The sequence below is a fragment of the Mobula hypostoma genome, chromosome 5, assembly GCF_963921235.1.
Source record: "Mobula hypostoma chromosome 5, sMobHyp1.1, whole genome shotgun sequence".
NCBI classification, from domain to species: domain Eukaryota; kingdom Metazoa; phylum Chordata; class Chondrichthyes; order Myliobatiformes; family Myliobatidae; genus Mobula; species Mobula hypostoma.
In genome coordinates this window covers 50685614-50711045 of record NC_086101.1, presented here as the reverse complement: position 1 = coordinate 50711045, position 25432 = coordinate 50685614, and the positions used below count along the sequence as shown (strand labels likewise).

Sequence of the window (25432 nt, the reverse complement as noted above, 5' to 3'; positions counted from 1 at the left end):
TGTCAAGACATCAACCACTACAAGTTCAGCACTCCTCACTCCTCCTCAAACCTTACCTCTTCTGAATGTACTACTCTTCACTCTTTCCACACCAATACCAACCTTGCTATCAAATCTGCAGACAAAGGGGTTTCTGTTGTGATGGGGTGGACTGACCTCTACCTAACTAAGGCCAAGCGACAACTCTCAGACACTTCCGTCTACCTACTCCTTGAAGAAGACCCCACTCTGGGCCATCAGAAAATATTCTCTGACACCATCACTGACCTCATCAACTTGGATAACTCCCTTCCACTGCCACCAAACTCATAGTTCCCTTAAACCACATTGCTCACTTCTACCTCTTACCCCGGATCCACAAACTTGAATATCCGGGTAGGCCCATTGTCTCTGCCTGCTCCAGCCCCACTGAACTTATGTCCTCATACCTTGACTCAGTTCAATCCCCCTTGGTTCAATCCCTTCCCACCTACATCTGCAACACTTCTCATGCTCTCGATCTCCTCACTAACTTTCAATTCCCTGGCTCTGACCGCCTCATTTCACCATGGATATTCAGTCCCTGTACACTTCTATCCCACAGCAAGAAGGCCTTCAAGCTCTCTACTTCTTTCTCAATAAAAGAACCAATCAGTCCCCCTCCAGCACCACCCTCCTCCATCTGGCAGAACTGGTCCTCACCCTCAACAATTCCCCCTTCAGCTCCTCCCACTGTCTCCAGACTCGAGGGGTAGCTATGGACACCCACAAGGGCCTCAACTATGCCTGCTCTTGTGTTGGCAATGTAGAATAGTCCATGCTCCAAGCCTTTCCTGCTAATGCTTTCCAACTCTTCCTCTGCTATATTGACTCTTGCATTGGTGCTGTTTCATGCACCCATTCTGAGCTCTTCAATTTCATCAACTTTGCTTCCAACTCTTTCTTGATCTCTCTGTTGACCAGCACTTTTATAAACCCTCTGATTCCCACGTCTATCTTGACTATCCCTCTTCTCAACCTGTCTCCTATAAGAATGCTATTCCCTTTCCTTGGTTCCTTTGTTTCCACCACATCTGTCCCCAGCATGGGGATTTTCCTTTTCAGAACATCCACACTCCTCCCATTTTCCTGCCGCCTTAATAGTGATAGAGTTCCTCTTGTCCTACCTACCACCCATGATCCTTCACATCCAATGCACCATTCTCCGCAACTTCCGCCATCTCAAAAGGGATCCTACCACCAAACACATCTTTACTGCCCCACCTGCCCACTCTCTGCCTTCAGCAGGGATTGTTCTTTCCATTATTCCCTTATCCATTCGTCTCCCTCCCCAATAATCTCCCTCCCGGCACTAATCTCTGCTGGCAACCAAAGTTCTACAGCTGCCCATTCACCTCCTCCCTCAGCTCAGTTTAGGCCGCAAACAATCCATCCAGGTGAGGGAACACTTCACTTGTGAATCTGCTGGGGTCGTCTATTTTATCTGGTGTTCCTAATGTGGCATTCTCTACAACCCCACTCCATACAGCTAAACAGAACTTCCTGATAGCCAGACATTTTAATTCCAATTCACATTCTTATTCCGACATATCGTGCATGGCCACCTCTTGACCACAATGAGGCCACCCTCAGGGTGGAGGAGCAAGGCCTCATAATCCATCTGAATAGGCCCCAACCTGATGGCATGAATACTGACTTCTCCTTAAAAAAATTCCCTCTCCCTCTCCTCTTTTTCTATTCCCACTTTGATCTCTTACCTCTTCAAATGTGCTTATCATCTCGCTCCCCCCCACCCCCAGTGCCCCTCTTCCTTTCCTTTCACCTCTGGTCCACTCTTCTCTTCTATCAGAATCTCTCCCACAATGACCTTTCCCACCCATCTGACTTCACCTATCATCTTCGAGGTATCTTCCTTCCCCGCACCTTACCTTTTTATTCTGCTGTCTTCCTCCTTCCTTTCCAGTCCTGAAGAAGGGTCTCAGCCCAAAACATTGGCTGTTTGTTCATTTCAACGGGTGCTGCCTGACCTGCTGAGTTCCTCCAGCATTTTATGTGTGTTGCAATGGATAGAACTGTTTGTGTACAATTCTTTACCTCTCAGCTTCATACAGTTTTATAGAAATGACAGTTCAGTGTGTGAAAAGTGAATACTAATAGAGGAGTTCAGTTAGAAAGCTTAATCAGTTCAGAAACTTCTGCTTTTTTGTTATTTCTTTCACAACTTCTTTTCATAAAAAGTAGTTTTATTGTTATTAATGTTATTCCTAACATATAAGTAGCCTTCCATACATTACAGTGTATGATTCCACATGTAACAGGTGTGCCAATACAATTGTATACACAGGGTCCTAGTGCCCTGCTGTTGTTCCAGCAACTACATGTGATAAATAGCTGGCTTGCATCAGAATTTCCCTGATTTTCAATCTGTAATATCGTAGAACATTTTCTGTCCACCTGAATAGCCAGATAATGTTATGATCTTATGCAGATTTGCTGAGAATTAGAGCATCAAAATCAATGTGGTCCCATTTGTTATGGGGCATGGAATGTAAGGATATTGCTGAGACTGACAAATAAAACAATCTCAAGTTGCAGATCAGTGGCATTCTAACACCCCAAATACTGTGTTGACCAGGACTCACACCAGTCAAGTGTATTTTTCTGTATTGAAGTATTAAATACTTCATTCAATTTTTCATCTTTCTGAATAAACAAAAATATAACATGCAAACATGTAATTGCAGCAATATTGTTGGTTATTAGAAAGCTAATTATATGAAGACATATTCGTAAGGCATCATAATCAAATGTCCTTTGACCGAAAACCATCAGTGTACTATGATTTAGTAAAATACAAATCTTATATGAAATATTTCAACATAATAAATGAGCTTATTGTTGCACTGAAGTAGCTGCTGTTGATTTTTTTATTTTATTAGTACAGGTCTTCTGTTAGGTTGACCTGGTTGATGATGAGCCCATATTACCATCCAGGATTTGTTCTTCTGAATGGGTGAAAGGCAACCATTTAAGATGTGAAAAAAACTTAATATTTTAAAAACGCTCCATTGTTTAATTGGATAGCAAGAGTCAATGACCAAATATAGAGAAAAGTTAATTCTAAAATCTTATCTTAATATTAAATGAGAAATGGTTTTAAAGAATGTATTTTGTTTTGATAAAACATCAAATTTAAAGAATCTGAGTGGAGAGCTAAAAGCTGAATACAGTATTTCAAAGATGCATATATGAAAGGAGAATAAAACTAATGCCTTAATAAATGTGAAATGTAGGCAAGAGGATTCAGAATAACTTCTAATAATTACTTGTACTTGTTTCATCATAAGCCTGGGCGTAAACAATATTTTGTCTATCCTGAGAAGCTACCAGTATATACAGAAGTTGCACTGTTCAGTAATTTCCTGTGTATTTGTGTACACTCAGATCAACCCTGTCTCTCACTGCAGACTAAACAAGTTCAAGCAGGCGTCAGTAGATGCTTCAATGCATCAGGCATACCATTGTTGCCGTGATTAAAAGAAGGATTAAATTCACTCTCCAGAGTTAAAGCCAGCAAATAAAAACCTTCAAAAGAAGCTCCAGTGCATGGGTTATGTAGAGCAGCATGAACCTCTGTGGAAACAAAGGGGATTTTGTTATTATCCTCGCAAGGTTTCCTGTAACGCACAGGAAGGATCCACATCAAGAACAGAAGGTACACAGCTGATATTTTCCACTCTTAAACCAAAAATAACTGGTAAGGACATAAAAATGCACTGTGAAGATGAAAGACCAATACATTCTGTGGTAAGTGCAAGATAACATTTTGCTATTATCTAGGAACAACCAGTTGGGGCTTGTTAAGCAGTAAATTGGCACTTAGGAGGTTTGCTAGTGTTCTTTGAAGCAGCTCCACTCTATCATTCATCCTTATGCAAGAGCTGATGACTTATCTCCCTCCATAGATGCCCGCTGAGTTCCTCCAGCAATTTGCTTTTTGCTCCAAATTCCAGCATCTCTGTGTGTCCTCATTGTATGAAATTAGCTGACAATTCCATAATGACCTGATCTACCAAAGGTTGGATTTTTGGCAGTAATAATGATGTTGATTCCCATTGTCAGCTTATTTAATAGGTACTCATAATTTAACGGGTGCTCACCATTTCATGCTCACTTAGAACTTAAGCTCTGAACAGGAACCACGAAACATGTTGAAAAGCTTGTCAGGATGATTTGGGCAGTAAGACCTGTTTCCACGCTCTATTGTTCATCGCAACTTCAAGACTCTTTCTGTAAAGACTTGAAAATCCCAACCAACTCCTCAATGGAGGAAAATGAAGTAGAAATGGAAATAGACCTTTAGGCTCACTGAGCCTTGTCTGACCTTCAAGCATTTCTGCCTCTGAGAGCTGGCCTCAATCTTGACATTGGGTGCTACCTTAGTGGAGTTTCCATGCTTTACCTTTGACTTTGAGAGTTTCCCCCAGGTGCTTTAGATTTGTCCCACATACTAGACTTGCTAGTTAGTAGGTTAGTTGGCTTCCGTAGGTTACCCCTGATCTAGATGGCAGAGGAAGAAAAAGAAATTGATTTGATGCAAGAGGATAAAATAGGATAGAAGTTGTATAATGGGTACTTGATGGCAATAAAGCAGCTGCTTTTGATTTGTATTATTCAGGAATACCATGATACCCTCGTATACCAATCCCACTTTATTCTCTCCACGCTCCCCTTGACACTCCAGGTCTTATCATTTACCTATACTAGGGGCAAGCTTTTCATTGCCCAGTTAAACTATCAGCCCATGCACATAGGAGGAAACCGAAGGCACCCAGAGGAAAAGCTCATGTGGTGGCAAGCAGAATGTGTAAACTCCCCTGAAGTGGCACCAGAGATCGGGGTTGAACCTGGATCACTGGAGGTGTGAGGCAGCAGTCTTTGCAGCAGCATCACAGTGCTGTCCAGTTCTTCTCTGAAAACCTCCCCTAAAAGCAGTAAATGCTGAACTAATCCATTCAATAGGATACCTAATGGGAGACAGCAGGAGAATGAACTTCCACAGTGTTTCTCTCCAAGAAGTGCATGCAACTATACCAAATGATTTAAGACAGAGACAAGAAGACATGTTTTTCATCTCTTCTTCCTCAACTAATTCAGATTATCACATGTCATCTGAACTTCCACAATCAGAACCTCAGGAGTCAAGTCTGAGAACATGGGGATATGTTCACTCAACCATGAGCCCACCCCATAGATTCCTGGCTTATGTAAAAGCTGAGTGAGCATTTGGGAGAATGATGGGATGGATCTGAGGAACAGGCATTTTCTGCCTGGTGGATACAAAGTTTTCTTGCCGTTAACCAGGGACGACCTTCATCCAACCAGTCAGTGCAGGATATAACTTCAGCTGTCAAATCCAATGGAAGTTGTATGTAATTAACATTGAGCACAAAACCTGCAGAAATAGCCTTAATGTTCTGCAGTTGATTATAATAATCTTTGATACACCTGAAAAGAGCATGCTATGTCTAGACTTACAAATTTGTATTTCTTAACAGCACTGAACCCAATTATTATCTCAGAATCAGAATTAAGTTTATTATTACCGCCATGTGTCATGAAATTTGTAAACTTAACAGCAGCAGTACAATGCAATACACGATAACACAGAACGAAAAATAAGAAAATAACTAAATCAATTACAGTAAGTCTATATACATAGAATAGATTAAAAATAGTGCAAAATCAGAATATATATATTAAAAAGTGAGGTAGTGATCATGGGTTCGATGTCCATTTAGTAATTGGATAGCAGAGGGGAAGATGCTGTTCTTGAATTGATGAGTATGTGCCTTAAGGCTTCTGTACCTCCTTCCTGATGGCAATAATGAGAAGAGGGCATGTCCTGTGTGATGGTGGTCCTTAATAACGTACGTCGTCTTCCTGAGGCACCACTCCTTGAAGTTGTCTTGGATACTATGGAGACTATTTACTCAACATGGAGCTGACTAATTTTACAACTTTCTGTAGCTTCTTTTGGTCCTGTGCAGAAGCACCCCCCCCCCCGCCGCTTCCATACCAGACAGTGATGCAGCCTGTCAGAATGCTCCCCATGGTACATCTATAGAAGTTTTTGATATTCTCTTTTTTTGAAAAGACAAGATCTCTTTTCAATATTTCTGCAAAGAACTTCTGTTTCTAACTAAAAGCTGAAATGAATTTTTTCTAGTTTATCACAAACTGCAATGAACATAAAAAGCTGACTTTGAAAAATGGACTATCTTAATATTGACAAAATCTGTAAATTCTTGAATCATTCTTTCAGAGACATTGCTACCAGAAAAATAGGCTGAAAATGAAAAGAAAATTCCACTGAATCAAAACTAAATATATACCTCAAAACTTTGCATGTTAAAATGACACCTCCTCCCAAAATGAATCAAACTCACTTAATAAAATGGAGTGTATTGCAGTCAAAAGATTTTAAAAAACGTATGTAAGGTAGTCATAAGTTTGCAGGAAGAAACTTGCGTAAATATTTTAAAATAGTGAAGTTCTTGTATGTTATTTGGGAATCACTAAATCTGTAAGTTCTGTTTCGATGACTTGGGATCTATATTGACCTTTAATAATTTAAGAGATAATATTTCCACTGAAAACACATGTTACGTGTTTTCACATATTGTTCACTTTTAATATTTTGGACCTGAGATTCAACCCAGGCAGAGCAGGTGAAGACTTTGTAGTTATACCTCATTTCAACAAAAACCTAAGACCATCAAAAAGATTTCCATATCTCATTGTACCAAGACCCATTCAGCTATCACCCTAACATTTTCTGACTTTCTTTATCACCCTAGCTGTATTTTTTAATTTCTCCTTCTTGTTTTCAAGTTATTCCATAGCATCACCCTTCATTCGTTTTACAGCCTTTCCCAAGAGTCCAATCTTCCAAGGTATCTGTTCCACCCTTTCGAGGTTCTTGTACTGTATGTATCTAATTTTACTCACTTTATCTTTGGTGAGCTGGATACCGAGCTCTGAAATTTCCATTTAAATCTCCTCACAACATCCTTATATTAGAGTCAATACAATCTGCCTTGATGGAATGAATAGTGTAAGGTTTTGTGACCTATGTAATCATCCCTTTTGCCAGTCTTCTTTTCTCTCCTCCACTGTGTGACACAACTTCCCTTTCATATTTCCCTCGCAATTTCCTCTGAATCTTAAAACTTGCTTATCTCAGCTGTCTTCAGGTTCTAATGAAGGGGTACCGCCCTGGAGTATTAACCTCGCTCTGTTGCTAAGCTTCCAGAGTTTCTGTTTTTATTCCATTGGAATAGTTCTTGTTTCATTTCATTTCCATTCCTTCATGATTGCCAATATATTCTTCTTTTGGCCTGTATGCTACAAAAATTACTCTGGTGCCAATATATCACAATAGTCAAAAGTATCCGAGGTGTAAATGAACTTCAGGACTCAATTTTCTATGGTCTTCTGTTAAAATGGTATTGTATGTTTAGACACAAAAGGCTACAGGTGCTGGTTGGTATCTGGAGAGATAAAAAACAAACAAGCTGCTGGCGGAACACAATGAGTCAGGCAGAAGATGAAGGGTCTGACCTGAAATGTTGACTATCCATTTTCATCTCAGATGCTGCCTGACCTATTGAATTCCTGTAGCAGTTTGTTTCTTGATTTTGTATATTGGTGACTTTTTAATGTTGTGGAAAGCCTTGCAGTTATAATGTCACCATTACAGTCATACAGAGAAGGCATGAGAGCAGATGGACCACCTGGCATTGACTTAAGAAATATATTTGGATGTTAAACATGATCTTATGCAGTTGATACTGTAAATCATTCTTCAAAAACATTCAAGAAACTATGCCTAATCAGTAAGTGCTATCACACTGATAAAGCAAACAGCAGTCTGGCATAATTGTACTCGTAAAATCAGAGCTGATGGACAATGTGGCTGAATCCTCCTTCATTCCAGTAACAAGGCTGGTTCATTGATAGGATACAACGGGGCACAGCTCTTGGAGACTGCCAGATTAACTCCAAATTCAAGTTTCATGGCATCAGACGGCACACAGACATAAAAATCTCCTCCTTATTACTAGCTACCATTCTCTCTCAATTGATGATGTTCCTAGAAAAAGCACTGGAAGCAGCAAGGCAATAGAATGTAACCTGGGTAAGGATCTTCGATGTCTATCACCAGCAGTAGATTGGGAAAACTATTACTGAATGAGTTGGCTGAGTCCTGAGGGACAGGGCTGCACCAGATATTGAATGTGCACACACAAGAGGTAAATCTACATGACTAGGTTCCCTTTTGTCTTTACCTACCACCCCATTAGCCTCTGCATCCTATACATTATTCCTAGCAATGTCCGCCATCTCTAAAGAGACCCCACCACTAAATATATCTGTAAACCCTCGCCCCAGCCTTCCACGGGGATCACGCCCTCTGCAATTCCCTTGTCCATTCATCCCTCCCGACAAATCTTCCCTCCAGGCACTTATCTCTGCAAGCAGCCTAAGTGTTCCACCTACTCCTCACCTCACCTCCATTCAGGGCCCCAAACAGTCCTTCCACGTGAGTCAACACTCCACCTGTGAATCTGCTGGGGTCATCTATTGTGTCTGGGGCTCCCAGTGCAGCCTCTTCTACATTGTAAATTAACAAACTGCCAGAAGTGGGACTTCCCAGTGGCCAAACAATTTAGTTCTGATTCCCATTTCCATTTCCCTCCTTCAGAGTGGAAGAGCATCACCTTATATTCCGTCTGAGAATCTTCCAACCTAATAGTATGAATATCAATTTCTTCTGCTAAACAAAATTTTCCTTACTCTATTCCCCACTCTGACCTTTTACTTCTTACCTGCCTATTACTTCCCTTTGGGTCTCCCTCTCCTTCCCTTTCTCCTATTGTCCACACTCCTCTCCTATCAGATTCTTTCTTCTCCAGCCCTCGACCTTTCCTATCCACCTGACTTCAACTATCATCTTCCAGCTAGCCTCTCTCCTCTCACCCCACCTTTTAATTCAGGCATCTCCCCTCTTCCCTCTCAGTCTTGAAGAATGGTCTCGGTCCAAAACATCGACTGTTTACTCCTTTCCATAGATTTTGCCTGATCTGCTGATTTCCTCCAGCATTTTGTATGTGTTGCTTTGGATTTCCAGCATCAGGAAATTTTCTCATATTTTAGATTCCCAACAGTCTACTTGAGGCAGTTTCACTTGACGATGATAATATCAATAGAAATGATCACTGTTTACTCCTTCTGGATACGAAGTCCCTTCCTTACACTAAGGAAACCTTCCAATATGTTGTGTAGTACTATTACTCTGCTAAGTGAAATAGGTTCAGAATGGGTCTGACAGCTCAAATCTGGACACGTTGAAGCATTATCAGCAGCAGAAATATGCACACCAGAATCAGTAACCTCAGCACCATTGTTGTGAATGCTTCAGTGTTTGTTTTAGCACTAAGATTATAGTTCTCTGCCATTCCTGAGGATGGGGAAGTTCTCTTTCAGAGGGCACTTGATAGGTTTATTCACACTCTCTATCATTATATAAAACCAAAGGATAACGGATCAGTCAGGGTTCAGCGAGAATTCTGGAAGGGTATACATCAGGTACACAAAAAAGCAAGGTGCTATTCTAGTGAAGCTGCAACAAAGCATGCGATAGATAGAGCTCATTGATCTCAAAACCACTGGGTCAAATCAAAGCTCTCAGGTACCTTCGTTTCTAAATGGAGGAGATCTCCATGGCTAATGGTGGAGGGCTCCAGCATCTAAGTGTAAAAGACAAGACTGAAGCGTCCCGATCCATGTCCAGCCAGAAGTGTCAAACAGATGATCCATCTCAGCCTCCTCCTGGACTCCTGCCATTGCAGAAGCCAGGATGAAGCCAAATGGATTCATTTCACTTGATACGGATAAATGCCTGTTGACACTAGATATGGCAAAGGATATGGGATCAGATCACATCTCAACAGTAGGTCTGAAGACATGCTTTGCCTCTGTATCGACACTGATTCTACCCAGTAATGGGGAGAGTTGTCTAGGAAGTCCTGAGGAGAGGTCTCGGCCTGAAAAGTTGACTCTATTCATTTCCATAGATGCTGCCTGGCTTGCTGAGTTCCTCCAGCACTTTGTGTGTCTTGCTTGTATTTCCAGCATCTGCAGAGTTTCTCTTGTTTGTTATGGTCTGTGTGTGTCCTGCTCACTAACAGAAGGGCAAATCTAATGATTCAATTACTGCACAATCAGTCTCCACTTCATCATAAGCAAAGTGACAGAAGCTTGGGAGACTACAGTTTTCAAAATAGCCAGAATTACCAAACCATTTCCATTCAATCTCTAATTGTGTCATATCCTCAGAAAGGATTGAAATTAAAATTATTTGAAGTTACTCTTGATAGTATTAGGAAAGAGGTTAAGCAGTTTGATTAACAATTGATTCATCTATTCTTGATGGGTTAACAATTCTTCTAAAATAATATTTTAAGGAATGGTAAACAATCAACTTATTGATTAAAATGTATTATGTTTTACTTATTTTAGAAATAGAAAAATAAAAATAATATACTTTTGAGCAACTAATCTAAGACATAATTGGCATAACATTAAGGTAGGAGAAATGAATTGAGCTACAGTGTCCAGTATGTCTGAAAATGCGAGACAGTCCAGTACAAATATAATTTTGCAAAAATTAACACTGCAAACTGAATTACAGACATTCAGGATGCTGCAGAACCAATGGATGAGACTACAACATCTATGACTAAAGCCATGGGAATCAGATAAATATTCCCATACAAACTGGAAACTCAGATTGTTCATGAAAAGCCACAGAATAGGCAGCTGAATGATGATACTTCTTCAGATTACTGTACCTAAAAGTAAAGAGATTACACTCATATAAACACTGCCATCTGTCAGCTTGACATTCGTAATTTTATCTGTAATTTGTAGAGTCTGACAGCTGACCACAGTACTTCCTGTCTAACTCCTGTTTAATGTAGTTTCTGGAAAGGCACATTCTTCTTTCACTAAACAACCACCTCCATGTCCTGTGAACTGAAGAAGGACACAGTAATGGATGACGTTAGTCAAAGCAACAGAATTACAAATATTTGAGTATCAGAGAACAAAATCCCATTTTTATTTTTACCAATGCAAAACTTGATTGAAAATAAAAGTTCAAAAGTATCTTGATGGTAATTTTTCTTCAAATAAGTTTTAAGTAAACTATCTTTCATAGAAGTATAGAGACATGGCCTGATTTCCAAAATGAAAAGAATAGCACTTTAATTTCATATTTAGCTTTCTACTGAAGTATGGAATAGACAGAGCTGAGCCAACCCACTACCAACAGGTTGGATCAAACTTCTGTAGTTTTGTCACAAATAGTCATACATGGTGATAGACAACAGCTAATTGGAGCAGAAGTCTTCTCATGAATGGTGGTCCTAGCATGTGCATGCAAAAGACAAGGTACATTCAATTACTTTTGTCAAATGGATGATCCAACTTGTGTTCCTCATGAGATCTAAACAATCACAGAACCCAGTCTATGCTCAGCCTAATGCACTTTATGAGGCACAAAGCAATGTGTAAGATCATTGGATTTGACAAATGCTCTGGTAACAAATGCAGTTCTAATGAGTTAGGGATGTGATGTTGAGGCTCTTTAAGGCACTCATGAGACCACACTTGGAGTATTGTGTGAAGTTTTGGACTCCTTATTTTGGAAAGGATATACTGACATTGGAGAGGGTTCAGAGAAGATTCCCAAGTATGATTCCCGGAATGATAGGCCTACCGTATGAGGATTGTCTGGCAGCTCTTCGGCTGTATTCCCTGGAGTTCTGGAGAACGAGGGGGAATCTCAGAAATATTCTGAATGTTAAAAGGCCTGAACAGATTATATATGGCAAAGTTATTTCCCATGGTAGGGGATTCTAGGACAAGAGGGCACAACTTCAGGATTGAAGGACATTCTTTTAGAACAGAGGTGTGGAGAAATTACTTTAGTCAGAGGGTGGTAAATCTGTGAAATTTGTTGCCACGAGCAGCTGTAGAGGCCAAGTCTTTGGGTGTATTTAAGGCAGAGATAGATAGGTTCTTGATTAGCCAGGGCATCAAAGGATATGGGGTGAAAGCAGGGGAGTGGGGATGACTGGAAGACTTGGATCAGCCCATGATTGAATGGCAGAGCAGACTTGACGGGCCAAATGGCCTACTTCTCCTATATCTTATGGTCTTATGGACTAGAATTCCAGATTTACAGTGTATCTAGCCAAACTGTTTCGGAATTATGACCGTACTGGTACTTCACTGACAAGGTAGAAAACAGTCCAGCCCTTTCCCTTCCACAAAAGCAGGACAAATCCAATCTGGAAAATCACCATCCAATCAATCTTAATTTAAGTAAAATGATGGAATGTATTAAGAATTTTGCTATGAAGGTGCTCTACTAACCAATAACTCAATTGGGCTTCACCAGGAATATGTGATTTCAGATCTGATTGTGGCCACAACTCGTGTTCACAGCGTTATTTATTTATCTACTTATTTATCTATCCATCCATGTACTATTTAACTATTTATTTGTACACAATTCATTTTAGTTTGCACATTGGCTGTTTATCAGTCTTTGTTTCTGTATAGTTTTTCCTAAATTATATCATTTTAATTTATTTCCCTGTAAAAAAATGAATCACAAGGTATTATATGATGACATGCATGTACTTCGATAATAAATTTACTTTGACTTTTGACTTTATTCCAGGCATGGATTGAAGGGCTAAATACCAGAAGTAAGGTAAGAGTGACATCAAGAGGGTAGCTGATTGAATGGCACCTCAAGAAACCCTCTCAAAGGTGAAGTCTATGGGTATCAAAGGAAAAATATTTTGACAGCTGGAGTTATACTTCACAAAGAAAATTTTTAGTTGTTGGAGGTCAATCATCTCAATATGGAGACATCACTGTAGAGTTCCTGATGGCATTATTCCAGACTTTACCAAGTTAGGTCATTTCAGTAACAACCTTCCATCTATCTTGAGGACAAAAGTTAATATATTCAGAGGTTCAATTCAATTAGTAGCAGTATGTGAAGCAGTCCATTGAGCAAGTGTCATAAGGGGGGCGCTGGGAGTGGACCCAAATGCAAGACACAGACACTGAAATACTAGGAACAGGACTAGGACTAGAGTTAGGGATGTGACTGGATGCAGACTAGGAGCTGGGACAGGAACACAGACTTGGGCTAGGACTTTGGCTAGGAAAGTGGGACCAGGACAAGGAACTTGGAGCCTGGGCTTGGACTCCGAGCCAGAGACTGGACAAGGACCCAGAACCCGGGTCTTGACTCAGGCTCGGACTCTGGAACTAGGCGAAGACATGATGTCGTCTTGGGAGACAGAACTAGGCAAGGCTACAGGACAGAACGAGAGACTCCTGGGCAAGACGAGGGAACTCCAGTACAGGACAAGGCACATGGACAGGACGGGAATACAAAGCCTTGATTTGGTACTCAGGAACAGCCGAACCTTGGACTTGGGACAACAGGAACCTCGGAACCTTGGAATTGTGACGACAGGAACGCAGAGCCTTGACCTTGGGGAGGACAGGAACACAGAGCCTTGGTCTAGAGCACGGGAACACGGAGCCTTGGACTTGAAAGACAGAAACACAGGGATATGGAACACAGAGCTGGGATCCCTCCTTGGGAACAGAACATAGGGCCGGGACTCATACACTGAATGCTGAACACGACCGAGACAGTTCCCAACACTGGGTAGCGGCAAACAGCTGGACCTACCTGGCAAAGGCATGGATACGGAGACAGTTCCAACTCAAGGATAGACAGTTCCTTATCTTGACACAGCAAGGCTCCAGTCTCGCTCTGGTGGTAGAACTTGACAAGGTTGCAGGGCAAGGCTCCAAACATAGGTTGCGGGGCAAGGCTTCAGAAGGAAGGGGAAGGGAAGGGAACAGTCCAGTCTCAGGGTAACAGCAAAGACGACCTGGCTTACCAAACGGAGGCAAGGACAGGAAGGGTCAGATCCAACTGCAGGGTAACGGCAAAGACAGCCTGACTTACCCCACAGAGGCAAGGACAGGATACTGACAAGATGAACCAACCCCCACACTAGAACCCAGGGCCACTTATATTCCCAGCCCCAAGATGAGCATCAGGTGCCTATGATTAAGCCCAACTGAAACAAGGGCCAGCCGGAAGACCCGGAGTCCGCAGTCCACGGACCGGACCATGACAGCAAGGTACAATAATGCACATAAGTGTTAGAAAATTACCATATTTGCAAGAAAGCCTGAACAAATACCCTTAATATTCAACACCACTATTATTGCTAAAACCACGCCATCTACATTCTGCAGGTCACCAATGAACAAATACTTACCTTGGGTGAGTCATAACAAGCCAGTTCTTTAAGGTTGTTATAGCCAGAGGTGGTAGTGGGGACAAGTTCCTGCTATTTACTAAATGTTCCTTTGGCATGCATTTTGAATAGCCTCTGACAACCAAGTCCAGGTCCTAGTCTTCATGTGTGGTTTAGCTACTAAGCTCAGCAAAACCATTTCTACTGAAGGAGAAGGGGCAAAAAAAATGGGTTATTGATGCCTTAAAATCAGTTGCTTTAAGCAGATGGGGCTCATCAGCCATAGTTGGCAGCTCATCTAGGAATTCAAACCTGCACTTGCTTGTGGTTATATCCCCTTATGGGGAGGGCTTTCGAGTAAACCCTGGGAAAACTCCAGAGCTGGAGTCCCTAAGGCAGTTGTACATTGAATTCAATGCAGACTGGCAACTCCTGCAATGCTGCTGGTGCCAAACTGTATTGGATTCCTTTGGATACATCAGCTGCATGGAGAAGAGTAGCCTGATACATGGGCAACAACTTGCTCTCTATATTGTATTGCTCTAGCTTGCATTGTGGTTTGTGTACCATGTAGATACACAGCTGGGATGTAACATCCATGACCGAGCTTGACCAATAGAGGGTCTCACAACAAGCCAAGGGCTCAGTGACTCCACCAAAACCTTCCCACCATCTACAAGGCAAACATCAGAAGTGAAGTGGAACACTAGTCACTTACCCATTTGAGTCCTGATCCAACAGAACTCAGAATGATCTAAGACTACACAAAAGGCTCCCTACATTCACAGTTAGTGCACAGTAGCCATAGAGCCTACAGATCAGTAAGATAGGAAGTAAATGCTGGTCTTGCCAATGATGTCTACATCCAATTAATGAATAACAAGACAAAGTTTCTCAAACGTCCCCCAATAATAAGGCTGAAATCTATTGTTCAGTATGACAGACTCCTGGCTTCCCTCCCTTTGTGAGATCCCACTGAAACAGATAAGATCCTGATCAAGATTAACAAGTAGAGGTGAAATGTTTCCCTTTGTGAGCAAATCCAGAATGAAGGGACTTAGTTTAAGAATAAGATGTTGCTTCCTTAAGAGGGGATGAGAAGTAATGAGAGGTTAAATATGTTTGGAATTGTCTTCACCAGAGACCCTAGAGACTGAACCATTGACTATATTTGAGGCCAAATAGCTGGACAGCATCGGAGAACAGACGGAAAAGTGGAGGAAGATTTCAAAACCATATGGCATATACAATACCTGTTCCTGTTTCTTATGCACTTATCCTTTGTTGCTGCAACTTTATGGTTTAAAATTCCAAATCTGTGGATCACCATGCCCCACTGGGAAATTTCTGGGGTATTGTTCTAATGTAAAACCAACTGGCCCTTCAGTTTTAGATTATTTACACTGCCATGTTACACTGTACCATAACAAACTTGTGTTGTCAAATAGTTCACAAGTCAGTGCTTTAAATGACAGGCCCACACAACCATCCAACAGAGAACTGATGACTAAGAGAATAGCCAGTCATAATCCTCTTGAAAAGGCAATAAATTTAATTAATGGAAAATTCTGGACATGTTTCAGGAAACTAACAAATTTGACATGTTCCATCCCACTGCAAAAACTGACACATTATAAAACTACAGCATAACAATAACCGTAATAACTTTTTGGACCTTAACTTTATTTGTATTCCTTCATTTAGTTACAATCAAAGTTCAAATTAAGAAATAAAAATAATGAACAATCTTGGCATGAGCTGGATTTGAACGACTGTTTAATACACTGATTTTCTCTACTTGTTTTGAAAAGGGTGGATAGAACAGAAGAAATTGTATATATCGCAGTCAACCATTGTAAAGGATAAAATAGACTTATTTTATCCATCTGAGTGAATGCTGACAATTGTCAAAAACAAACTTCCTGAACTAAAACAAAATTGAACCAAAACTTTGCATCCATGATTAAACAGTGTTAATGTCTTAGGCTGATGTCTTTCTGCATAACTGTTTCGTTCCTTCTCGAGAGCAGAGCAGAAAGCAAGATGCTAGAGGAATTTAGTTGGCTGGGCAACATCTGTGGTGGAAAATGGATAGTCAATCTTCCAGGGTGAGACCTTGTCTTGACCCTCTATAGACGTTGCCTGGCCCATTGGGTTCCTTCAGCATCATGTTTGCTGTTCCAGTATCCAGCACTCTGCTTCATTTCTGTGTATGATTTGTGAGTAGTTAAGGTGAAAAGAATAAGGTAGAATATTGAATAGGTGTATGTGCGTGTGCATTCGTGCGTGTGTGTGTGTGTGTGTGTGTGTGTGTGTGTGTGCGCGCGCGTGCGTGTGTGTGTGTGTATAGAGAGAGAGAAAGAGAAGGACTTGGACAATAACAACACTCTTCACAATGCAATATCCTCAGCAATGGAACCATTATGACTGTCTTTAAAAAATTGACATCATAACTTTGTCAACCACTTCCTCTGGCAGTCCATCACATACATAGCACACTTCATGTAAAAGAAGTTTAACCTTAAGTGCTTCCAATATCTTTTCCCTCCCACCTCATGCCTTCTAGTTTTTGGTTGTCCATCCCTAGGAAAGAGCTGGAATACATTCACCCTGTCACTGCCCCTTATGCTCTTATACAGCAGTATAAGATCATTTTTCAGCCTCCTTTACCCTGAGGAATAAAGTCCTAGCCTGTCCAATCTTTCTCTATCACTCAGTTCCTCAAGTCCTAGCAACATCCTTGTAAATCTTTTCTACACTCTTTCCAGGTTAATAACATGTTTCTTACACAGGGTGACCAAAACTGAACATAATGTGCCAACTGTGGCCTCACCGCACCACAACCTCTCAATTTTTATAATCAATGCCTTGATTGCTGAAAGCCAGCTTGCCAAAAAACTTCTGTACAATCTTGTCAGACTGTGATTCCACTTTTGGGCAACAATGTACTTGAACTCTGCATCAATAGGCCCCTACCATTCTCACATACCTCCATTATATGTGTTTTTCATTGTACTGTAAACCTATCTCATTCTTTGTCTCTCTGCTCAGATGTAATCCAATCAAGATTAAATTTCACAGCACGCACAAAGGAGAATGATAGTAACGTCTTCACTCAGAGGGTGGTGTGAATGAGGAACAAGGTGCAAGAAGTAGTAAATGTGGGTTTAATTGTAACATTTAAGGGAAGTTTGGATAGGTATGTACATGGAAGAGAAGTCAGAGGTGTTTGGAGAGTATGGCCTGCGTGCAGGTAGATGAGACAAGGCATAAAATCAATTTAACCGAGACTGGATGGGTTGAAGGGCATTTTTCTGAGCTGTGACACTATGACTATGTACAACTGCAAATCCCGACATCAGCTAGACTGCATCAATTACTTTGTAAGCTTAAAATTCCCTCTTATTCAATTTAACAAGGACATCGTCAAAATAGGGTGTGGAATTTTGAAACATTTGACATGAGTATTAAGATCCTACTGCTAAGAAATGAATAATTTCCTAACAGTGAGATAGCGTAAAAGCAAAAGAGAGGGCATATAATGTGGCAAAGATTAGTTGGAAGAGAGAGGATTGGAAAGCTTTCAAAACCAGCAGAAGGCAACTGAAAAGCCAAAAAGAGAGGAAAGATAAAATATGAAGTTACGATAGCCCATAATATAAAACAGAATACAAAAACAAATTCAGATATATAAAGAGCAAAAGAAAGAAGAGAGTGAATATACAGCTGCTGGAAAATGACACTGGAAAGGGAGTAATGGGGGACGAAGAAATGGTGAATGAACTTATTCAGTATTTTGCATCAGACTTCACTGTGGAAGACACTAGCAGAATGCCAGAAATGTGAGAGTGTCAGTGGGCAGAACTGAGTGCCATTGCCATTACTAAGGAGGATGAGCTTGGGGGGCTGAAAAGCCTGCAGGTAGCTAAGTCATCCGGACCAGATGGACTACACCCCAGGGATCTGAAAAAGGTAGCTGCAGAGATTGAGAAGGCATTAGTAAAGATCTTCCAAAAATCACCAGATTCTGGACTGGAGGTCTGAAAATTTGCAGAAGTCACTCCACTATTTAAGAAGGGAGGGAGGCAGAAGAAAGGACATTATATACCAGTTATCCTGACTTGAATAGTTGGAAAGATGTTGGAATCTATTATTAAGGATGAGGTTTTGGGGTACTTGGAAGCACATGCCACAATAGGCCAAAGTCTACTGTCTACTGTTGCAATCAGGCCACACAGGTTGGAAGACAGCACTTCATATTCAACTTCCGGTAATTCCCTCCCCCTCCCTTCCCCTGTCCCTATGTCACTCTGCCCCTTCCCCTAGCTGCCTATCATCTCCCTCATGGTTCCGCCTCCTTCTACTACCCATTGTGTTTTCCCCTATACTTTCTTCACCTTTCCCGCCTGTTACCTCCCTGCCTCCCCTTTCCCACCCCTTTATCTTCCTCCGTACTGGTTTTTTACCTGGAACCTACCAGCCTTCTGCTTCCCGCCCTCCCCCCACCTTCTTTATAGGGCCTCTGCCCCTTCCCTCTGCAGTTCCGACAAAGGGTTCCAGCCCGTAACGTCGAGTGATCTTTTCCACAGATGCTGCCCGACCTGCTGAGTTCCTCAGCGCGTTGTGAGTGTTGCTTTAACCCCAGCATCTGCAGATTATTTTGTGTTTACTTTATATTCCATCTGGGTGGCTCCAAACTGATGGCATGAGCATCGATTTTACGTGTGTTCCAAAAATATCAGCAACGTGAGAAGTTTCCCTGTTTCTCTATGTCTTCTGTAGAATACATCAATGTTCATAATTACATCTATGTCCCAAATGGAGTAAAGAGAAGAAAAAGAAGTTAAGAGGAAGCAAAGGAACAATGATTTCTCTTGCATGTTGCCATCAAAAGCATGGCATGGCAGGCAACATTCTTTAGAATTGCTCTCCATTGCTGAACAACAAGGAGTTCCACAGCCAATTAGTGACAAGGTTCTTCAATAAAATAAAATGTCATTGAGATTGGGAAAACTCCCTGTCATCCTACAAAGAGTGAAAGGGAATCTATTAAAATTCCAAAACTGGAAAGTATGGATAAAGATCTCACTCTCTTCATACCGTAATGAAGCGTAAGTTGTTCTATAGTGCTTAAATCTTTGGAAGTACAGCATCATAATAAATGTTAACTTGTTATGACTAGAATAAGGAAGAGGCATTGATAACTTATTTTGGTGAATTTATTATGAAGTCCTGTTTGTTGTTCTTCTTCTTAGGCAGTCCATTGAGTCTATATTGGCTTACTTCCACTCTTGCTTTGTAGGTTCCAAGGAGACTGATGAGTTCCAGACTCTTCTTCATCTGGGATTAGAAGTGGTAGAAAGCCTGGTGTGTATGTAAGCTGGGATATGGTCTACTGCTTCTGCAGGACCTATGTGTTCTGCCATTGCATGAACCCTTAGCCTTACATCAAGTAGTCATGTACCTCAGTTTACCTCCGTCAATGGGGATGCAGAATTCTTCAAGAAGGCTTGAAACCATCCTTTGGTCGTTTCCTCTCACTCATCTGGCAATCTCATGGCAGAACTCAAAATGGAGTGTCATTTTTGGGAATCTGCTGTTGGAAATGTGACCATTATGGCCTGTCTACCATTGGCAAAGCGTTAGTAGGGCCTCAATAGCAGCAGTAATATCAAGCAAAAGAATATTTAGCGAAAGTCAACCCCTTGAATCCTCTCAGAGGCACAAGATTAACATTCAAGGCGACATCATGGATTGATTCCAAATCTTGGATATCAAAATACCGGATGTTAAAGCAGCAAATTGGTAACATGCAAAATAAAACCAAAATTGTGGCTTTGATGCCCTGATACAGATTCAGCACTATTAATAAAGGACAATTTCTGTGTCTTGATTCTTCCTGTACATTTCTCTTTACAATACCATCCAGAAAGAGAAGCAATTCCCTGTATAGCGCAGTTGTCATTTCCACTTGTAGGTCACACAATAGTAATTGCTGAGATTGAACTTCAAATAAGCAGTTTGATAGTATAGGTATAATTTCAATATAACAAAAATCTCAGCAGCTGTTATTTTAAGTTCAAGCATTATTTACAGAAACATCATTCTAAGAGCTTATATTTTATACCAAAAAAGGATATAGCACATATTATGAATCTTGTGTGGTTTGCTTGTCAAATTTTACTGTGCAAACAATTACTTTCTAAACTATTCTTTCCTGATAACCTGCCAACATTAAGAGAAAGTTTTGTGTTCCACTTAATTAAGAATTTAGATCAAGCTGTTTACAAAATGGTTTCATGCCACTAGTGAAATAGTGCTTCATGAACTGTCAAGGTCAAAAGAATAACATTCCAATCTTCAAAACATGGTTCGCAGTTACTTGTACAAAGTTCATGCTAAAGATCATGAAAAATTCATAAAATCCCTATTCGCTCTTTCCAGAATAAGTCACTAACGTTATTAAAGCTTCATTTCAAAAAAGAAGCTTTATTTCATTTTGCTGCATTTTTGCTCTTTTACTTTGCAGGAAATTCTCAGGCTTTAAAGAAGTTGTTGATATGTTGCTTTGTTCCTTGAAAGCATTTCCCAAAGTTCAGTGCTGTAGTCGTGAAGCGATACCTACGAATTGTTATCTCACCCACCAAGGTCAACATACACCAACATGCAAGTTACCAAATCCTTGAACTGTTTTGAATAAACTCATTAAACTTTGGAAATTTCAAGTCTTGGACTCTTTGTTGATGTCTAATGAAGGGCCTTGGAAGGAGGACAATCTTCAGAGCTGTATTCTGTATACATATTTTGATAATAAATGTATTTTAAATTTTTGAATCACTGAATCTTTCCATAGGTGCATTCTGATCTACTCAGTATTTCCAGCATTTTCTGATTTTTATTTCAAATTTCCAACATCAGCTGTAATTTTGGTCTTTCAAGTTCCTTTTACATACATATTACTCCCCATTATATAGTTCCACATAAACATATTTTATTCTATCTAAGAATAAAATCTTAGTTTTAAACTTAGTATGTATCTGCATTCTAGCTGAAATTTCCAATGTCTTCTCATCATGACACCAGAACCTGGGAAAATGGTGCTGGTTGTCCCCTCTATCAATGCCTCGGCCCCGGCAAACTGGGTAATTCGTTTGTGTGGATGCTGTGTGATGTACCCCACGCCGTCCAAATAACAGACAATACACCAGATATGATTAAATGATTTACAGTTTATAGATATTACTGGAACTATATAATTAAGAGAGAATAAAATATAAAAGGAAAATAAAAGGTGCCACACTTATCAAAGTTCAATCTCTTCGTGCACAAAAACCGTTGGAGCTCAAGGACCTTCTTCTTCACCCTGCGACCCCTCGGACCACCTCGACCGGCCGCCTGGGACCAACAACGGTGGTCGACCAGACGTTCCACACGAGTCCGTCTCCGTCTCCTCGCTGAACACCCCGCCCAGGGTCTGACCCTGTTAGCGGACTCACAGCACCTCGTCCATCCTCTGTCTCGCTCTCCCGCCTTCTGCCCCAAAACTCCGCGCATACAGTATCTTCAAATACACCAAAACCATAACAACTATCCCAATTGGTTAATAGCACTCTCTTATCACACTCTAAAGCAAAAACAAGATGCTAGCGCAAACTTTCTCAGCGTTTAACATAACAAAGACGCCATTTTAATTAGCCTCCGCAGTAACATAAAAGTCGAAACCCCCTTACACTCTGCCCCCACCAAATAAAGTCATGTCCTCATGACTTCTAAATAACTCGCCAACCAGTCCTGCAGACACACAACACACACATACACAGATACACACAGTGACAGTGCTCCCCAAACAGTGGACCTTACCCCCGTCCCACAGGCGCTACATAGGCCAACCTATCTGGGAGCTTCTTAATCCTCCGAGAACTCCGTACCCCCTCACCTAAACCCAAAAGGCTCAGACAGTACTAGGGATACCTCGGGCTGCTTGCCAACTCCTCTCTCACTCAGGCCACCACTACAGCTCGGAGCCCCCTGTCCCATGTCTGGGGCCCCGCCTCTCCTCCTTCCTGGTCCTGCCGTAACTCAGACTGCCCACAGCTAACCCTCCCCACTACACCTGACTCAGTGGGAGAAGGGCCAAAGGTCTCTTCCTCAATCACGGGGAAGTTAGCGAAAAGCAGCATGTACCACATGTCCAGCACATCATCCTTCGAATCCGTATCCTTCCTCATTCCCTTGATCGGTAGCTGCTGTTTAAGTTTCTTCAAACTGACACATTTAGCCGGGGCTACCCCTTCAGCCTCCTGCAGTCGAGACGTCATCTTCTTCGGAGACTCCTTCAACTCTCGCCACAGCATCCGCAGTTCTGACTCAGGGTTCCTGGCCATCTCAGTCTGGGATGCAGTTACCCCACCAGCTTCTTCCTCCCTGACCTGAAAAGCAGCAGTTAAAGGATGTTCACCCTCCAGTTGTTTCTTCCAACACCAGGAAGTTCAACTGGTATGTCGGGTCATTTTCCTCACATTGCACCAAACTCCTCCGGTCAAAAACTCCTCCACATTTGACACTTCGCTTCGGTCGCCCGGGCTCAGCCACTCGCCTCGCCTCATAGTCCCCCCAGGCGAATCCAAGCTCTAGGCGGTCATCCACATACTTCAAAACTCCACACACCTTCACTTCCCCCATGGTCTTCCTCCTGCCCCGGGGGAAGGATGCAGGGGCTCCGGATATGCCCTTGGGCATCTTTTCGGATCGGAAGAATCCTAGGGAACTAGTAACAGCCGTCTTCAGCTCAACAGCCGCACTCCTCAGGATCTGGCAACATCCACCCCTCAGATGCAGCACATTAAACCACATCGCATAATCCACTCACACGCTGCCTTCATCTTCCACGCCGCTAGGGTCCAGTTGCCATGACCTCTCTCTCACTGAGGTGTCTTCAGCGGTCAACTCCCCTCCCTCGTGGTAGTTCAGAGCATCTACTAACAGGGTCTCACCCTCAACTACTTTCCCCAAGCCGTACCACGGCTGGGTCTCGTTTAAATTCGGTACTGGCTCAAGGCTGCTACACACGTCCGCAGAAGCAACTCGATATGCTGGGTGCCCAGAAAATGCCTCCATGACCTCCAGGGTCATTAACCAATCATCGTCTTCTGGATAACTACTGCCACTAGTACCCAAGATCTCCGGTGCCCTTGCGGTTGTCAAGGATAAATGCTTCAGACACCGGTTGTAAAACGAACTGTACAATAACTTGATCTGTGCCCTGGGGTCGAGGATAGCTTTAGCATCGCTTCCCTCTATCCATAACGACACCCTGGGACGTTGTCCCTCTAAGCCTTCAGGAATAGGGTCTTCTCCTTTCGGAAGTACATTGGTACATTGCTGGGAACGTGCTTCCCCAGAGACCCCAAGCCATTCCCCCACTGGCCCTCCACTAAGTTTCCCGACACCTCTCTGATCAGCTGAACAACTGATCCCCCTGGCACTGCAAGCAATTTAGCCGCCCTCCTTGCCAGAGAAGACACACGGAAAACTTTCCCCCCTCTTTCAAATAACTGACAGCTGTCACTACGGTGTAACTGAACCTGACAGCTCTAACACCGTCACCAGCCCGCCTACTCAAACTTTCAACCAATCCCTGTTGCTCTCCCTCAACCGAGCACTGCCACTCATCTAACAACTGAGAGATCCGCTCCGCCCACGTCTCGCACGCCTCCACCCCTCTTGGGGTGGACACTATCCCAAGTGCCAGGCGGAGCCTGCCAGAGCTAGAACATTTATTCGCAGACACTACATCCGAATCAGCCCACTCTTTCCTCTCTCTCCCAACAGCATGGACAGCCCCGAGTTCCACCTCCAACTCATCAATGCCAGTCTGAACTCGAACAAAGACCTCACCCACCACGCATACAGCAATCACCAGCAAATAACCCACAGAGACACACATTACAGATTTAAACAGGACACCCACACAGCATACCAGCAGACTCAATCCCAGACAAAGCCCACACAATGTAGCTTCCCTGGCCACCCTCAGGGTCACTCGGCTCGCTGTCGTCTAGGGAAACAGCCTGGGCCCCGCCAAACTGGGTAATTCGTTTGTGTGGATGCTGTGTGAGGTACCCCACCTCGCCCAAATAACAGACAATACACCAGATGCAATTAAATGATTTACAGTTTATAGATATTACTGGAACTATATAATTAAGAGAAAATAAAATATAAAAGGAAAATAAAAGGCGCCACACTTATCAAAGTTCAATCTCTTCGTGCACAAAAACCGTTGGAGCTCAAGGACCTTCTTCTTCACCCTGCGACCCCTCGGACCACCTCGACCGGCCGCCTGGGACCAACAACGGTGGTCGACCAGACGTTCCACACGAGTCCGTCTCCGTCTCCTCGCTGAACACCCCGCCCAGGGTCTGACCCTGTTAGCGGACTCACAGCACCTCGTCCATCCTCTGTCTCACTCTCCCGCCTTTTGCCCCAAAACCCCGTACATACAGTATCTTCAAATACACCAAAACCATAACAACTATCCCAATTGGTTAATAGCACTCTCTTATCACACTCTAAAGAAAAAACAAGCTGCTAGCGCAAACTTTCTCAACGTTTAACACAACAAAGCCGCATTCCCCAGATTAACATAACAAAGACGCCATTTTAATTAGCCTCTGCAGTAACATAAAAGTCGAAACCCCCTTACACAAGTCACCTTTCATCCTCCATCACGTTGGGGAAAAAGAAACGCTAGTTCGCTCATTTTCATTCATAAGACATGCGCTCTAATCCAGATAGCATCCTGGTAAATCTCCTCAGCACCCTCTCTCCTGCTTCCACATCCTTTCTATAACGTGGTGACCAGAACTGAACGCAAGTGTAGTTGAACCAGTGTTTTATAGAGCTTGCTGCTCTTGAACTCAGAAACAAGAGGAAATCAGCAGATGTTGGAAATCCGAGCAACACACATGATGTTTCAGCCCCAAATGTTGACTGTACTATTTTCCTAGATCCTGCCTGGCCTG

The 25432-nt window shown here is 42.2% G+C and overlaps 1 long non-coding RNA gene across 2 annotated transcripts; it reads left to right on the top strand.

Annotated features, from left to right (window-relative positions):
* Positions 1 to 3527: 3527 nt before the first annotated feature.
* On the top strand, positions 3528 to 21183 carry LOC134346201 (uncharacterized). 2 transcript variants are annotated; one of them, XR_010017860.1, is made up of 4 exons: positions 3528 to 3694; positions 12794 to 12826; positions 19711 to 19775; positions 20938 to 21183. It is a non-coding gene; the product is annotated as an uncharacterized LOC134346201 (long non-coding RNA). The 2 variants fall into 2 exon arrangements; XR_010017861.1 differs by having other exon boundaries at positions 3683 to 3786.
* Positions 21184 to 25432: the final 4249 nt, after the last annotated feature.